We start from the raw sequence: 4843 nt of genomic DNA on the forward strand, positions 1-4843 counted from the left end.
TGAGACAGACTGCTGGCAGTTGAAGAGGTCGTAATATGTAATAGAGAGACATTTACCCAGACCATCACACAGGAATTCCAAACTGCATCAGGATCCACTGCAAGTACTATGACAATTAGGCGGGAGGTGAGAAATCCTGCATTTCATGGTCGAGCGGCTGCTCATAAGCCACACATCACGCTGGTAAATGCCAGACGACGCCTTGCTTGGTGTAAGGATGGTAAACATTGGACGATTGAGCAGCGGAAAAACGCTGTGTGGAGTTACGAATCACGGTATACAATGTGGCGATCCGATGGCAGGGTGTGGATATGGCGAATGCCCGATGAACGTCATCTGCCAAAAATAAAATTCGGAGGTGGTGGTGATATGTTGTGGTCGTGTTATTCATGGAGATGGCTTGCAATCCTTGTTGGTTTGCGTGGAACTATCACAGCGCAGGCCTACATTGATGTTTTAAACACCTTCTTGCTTCGATTGTTGAAGAGCAATTCGAGGATGGCGACTGCATCTTTCAACACGATCGAGCACCTGTTCGTAATGCACGGCCTGCGGCGAGGTGGTTAGACGACAATAACATCCCTGTAATAGACTGGCCTGCACACTCCTCACTTGAATCTTATAGAACAGCTTTGTGATCAGAATGAGATTTTCACTCTGCAGTGGAGTGTACGCTGATATGAAACTTCCTGGCAGATTAAAACTGTGTGCCCGACCGAGACTCTAACACGGGACCTTCGCCTTTCGCGGGCAAGTGCTCTACCATCTGAGCTACCCAAGCACGACTCACGCCCCGTCCTCACAGCTTTACTTCTGCCAGTACCTCGTCTCATACCTTCCAAACTTTACAGAAGCTCTCCTGCGAATCTTGCAGAACTAGCACTCCTGAAAGACAGCGTATTGCGGAGACATGGCTTAGCCACAGCCTAGGGGATGTTTCCAGAATGAGATTTTCACTCTGCAATGGAGTGTGCACTGTTATGAAACTTCCTGACAGATTAAAACTGTATGCCAGATCGAGACTCGAACTCGGGAACTTTGCCTTTCTCGGGCAAGTTCTCTAGCTCTGCAAGGTTCACAGGAAAGCGTCTGTAAAGTTTGTAAGGTAGGAGACGATGTACTGGCAGAAGTTAAGCTATGAGGACGGGACGTGAGTCGTTCTTGGGTAGCTCAGATGGTAGAGCACTTGCCCACGAAAGGCAAAGGTCCTGAGTTCGAGTCTCGGTCCGGCACACACTTTTAATCTGCCAGGAAGTTTCAGCTTTGTGATGTTTTGCAACGCCGACTTCGTGCCAGGCCTCACCGGCCGACGTCGATACCTCTCCTCAGTGCAGCACTCCGTGAAGAATGGGCTGCCATTCCCCAAGAAACCTTCCAGCACCTGATTCACCTTGTGCCTACGAGAGTGGAAGCTGTCATCAAGGCTAAGGGTGGGCCAACACCATACTGAATTCGAGCATTACCGATGGAGGGCGCCACGAAGTTGTAAGTCGTTTTCAGCCGGGTGTCCGGATTCCTTTGATCATATAGTGTATCTTGGATTTATTGGAAAGTGGAAGCATTATATCAAATTGTAGCTCCACTTATAAGCTCACCTATCAAAACATTCGTTTCCCCTTTAAAAGACCTCACTGGTCTCTGAAGCACTTAAGATGGCGTGTAACTAGTACAAGGCAGTCATATAACCCTCTACTGGTGACGTAACTCATGGCAGTGAAGTGCTGCCAGTCGGTTGTATAGAAAAAGCGCAGTGACGTAGATCGACGTGGAGCCATGACAGAACGTAGAAATAAGCTGTCCAAGCTGTCGTGATCGTTATTATCGAGAGTGATGTGACGCTTGGCCTCCTTTGTCACCCGGCTCTATTCTTCTCTGTCGATCACTTTCCTTCTCCTATTCCTGACCCCCACTGCTTTGAGGTCCTCCTCCTTATCGTGGAGCCATCTTTTCCTGCGTCTTCCTCTTTTCCTTGTCCCTTCGGGCCAACTCTTAACACGTCGCGTATCTGTCATTGTTTATACTCGGCAAGCCCATCTTATTCTTGCCCCCTTGCTTTTCACTAGAGTATTCGTCTGTTCAAAAACTGTCTGTACCTCTGTGTTTGTCATTACTTTCCAACTCCCTTCATTTCTATCAGCCCCAAATATCTTTCTCAAAATCTTCCTTTCCCATCTCCATAATCAGCCTTCCTTCTTTTGTGATACCCAGCCTTCCTACCCATACATTACTCTATAGTGAATTATATTTGAGTTTTTGTGCTCTGACTAACATTTCTGGACTAGAATATATTCTGCAAGAACTAATAACACCGATTTCCACTTACCATCTTTACTTGAATATCTGCTGTTATTATCGAACCTCGATATTTAAACTTTTCCACTATTTAGTACTCTCTCCAATTTTTGTTGTTGAGGTTTTTCCTATATTCCCACTACGATCGCTCAACATCACTCTGTTTTACCTGCACTGCCGGAAAAATATTAGTACGCCCTTCTAGATGTTTCCTGTTCACTCAAGGTTAATGGATGCAACAGTGCGTATAGAGGACATGAAATGATTACATTTAAAATCAACAGCACAAGTGGTTCTGAGGTACCAGGAACGTGGCGTAACCTTCATGAATTGCAATGTAGGCGCCGACTGTGGCATCCAGTCGATCGTAGAGGTAGCTAATATTCGGCCCGTCATACCCCACATGTGCTCGACTGGAGACAAATCCGGAGATCGTGCGGACCAGGGAAGCTGCTGCGCGTCTTGCAGAGCACGGTGAGTTTCACTGGGTGTGTGTGGGCGAACATTCTCTTGTTGGAACAACTCATCACCTTCCTGTTGCAAGAACGACAAAGGAAAGGGTCTAACAACATTCTGCAAGCAACGAGTGCTGGTTAGCATCCCCTTCAGGTGTACAAGAGTTGTAGCTTATCGCAAAACCTTAAGCACCAGTGTGTCTTGGACGAATGTGCTCTAGGCGACAGTACTTACCAGGTCTATGATGTACGTGCAAACGACCATCACTTGTGTGCAGGCAGAATCTGCTTTCATCGCTGAAGACCACAGTGCGTCAGCCCAAGGCATTTCGAGCCGTGCACGTCGATGCTGTGGCGTCAGTGGAAGATGAGCCAGAGATGTTCGTGCCCGTAGTCCCACTGACAATAAATGGCTTGCAGCAGTTCGCGTTGACACAAATGGGCCTCGTATCTCTGCTGTGGTAGCTGTATAATTTCAGTTAGCCCTACAATATGATGATCCTGCCGGCCGTCTGTGCTGCGTGTGCAGACCCTCTTCTGTGGTTGTGAGAATGTTCAGTATCGTTGCACAGCTGACGCAGCATGTCCAACTTGTGTGGCAATCTTCCGAAAAGACCATCCTGCCACTCGGAAGTCCACAATTTGACACGTTTCAAACTCGCTCAGTTGACTGTAGCAAACACGAATGCACCTCCATGGCATGGTTGCGTGCTTAGTACACACGTTTGCACCCCAATGACACTTCTGGTTGTAAGCGTTCCCTGTGAAAAGTTAGAGACAGATGGCGCTCTGATAGCTATACCACTACGCTATGTGTTGGTGGACAACGTTGAAGCCATTATCAATACCTTTACTATCCCCCAGGTGGCATATGCCGTCATAGTATCAAAATCGACGTCTTCCCAGGTGTCCTAATTTGTATGTGTTCACTTACAGTCCTATCGCGCTGATGCTTCCAATGTAGTGCAATTATCGAATGAATAAGTTTTTTTTTTGTCATCAGTCTACTGACTGACTGGTTTGATGCGGCCCGCCACGAATTCCTTTCCTGTGCTAACCTCTTCTTCTCAGAGTAGCACTTGCAACCAACGTCCTCAATTATTTGCTTGACGTATTCCAATCTCTGTCTTCCTCTACAGTTTTTGCCCTCTACAGCTCCCTCTAGTACCATGGAAGTCATTCCCTCATGTCTTAGCAGATGTCCTATCATCCTGTCCCTTCTCCTTATCAGTGTTTTCCACATATTCCTTTCCTCTCCGATTCTGCGTAGAACCTCCTCATTCCTTACCTTATCAGTCCACCTAATTTTCAACATTCGTCTATAGCACAACATCTCAAATGCTTCGATTCTCTTCTGTTCCTTAACTTCATTGACTTCGTGACCATCAATCCTGATGTTAAGTTTCCCGCTGTTCTCATTACTACTACTTCTCATTACCTTCGTCTTTCTCCGATATACTCTCAAACCATACTGTGTACTCATTAGACTGTTCATTCCGTTCAGCAGATCATTTAATTCTTCTTCACTTTCACTCAGGATAGCAATGTCATCAGCGAATCGTATCATTGATATCCTTTCACCTTGTATTTTAATTCCACTCCTGAACCTTTCTTTTATTTCCATCATTGCTTCCTCGATGTACAGGTTGAAGAATAGGGGCGAAAGACTACAGCCTTGTCTTACACCCTTCTTAATACGAACACTTCGTTCTTGATCGTCCACTCTTATTATTCCCTCTTGGTTGTTGTACATATTGTATATGACCCGTCTCTCCCTATAGCTTACCCCTACTTTTTTCAGAATCTTGAAGAGCTTGCACAATTTTATATTGTCGAACGCTTTTTCCAGGTCGACAAATCCTATGAAAGTGTCCTGATTTTTCTTTAGTCTTACTTCCATTATTAGCCGTAACGTCAGAATTGCCTCTCTCGTCCCTTTACTTTTCCTAAAGCCAAACTGATCGTCACCTAGCGGATTTTCAATTTTCTGTTCCATTTATCTGTATATTATTCTTGTAAGCAGCTTCGATGCATGAGCTGTTAAGCTGATTGTGCGATAATTCTCGCACTTGTCAGCTCTTGCCGTCTTTGGAATT

Source organism: Schistocerca piceifrons, chromosome 8, assembly GCF_021461385.2.
Source record: "Schistocerca piceifrons isolate TAMUIC-IGC-003096 chromosome 8, iqSchPice1.1, whole genome shotgun sequence".
NCBI classification, from domain to species: domain Eukaryota; kingdom Metazoa; phylum Arthropoda; class Insecta; order Orthoptera; family Acrididae; genus Schistocerca; species Schistocerca piceifrons.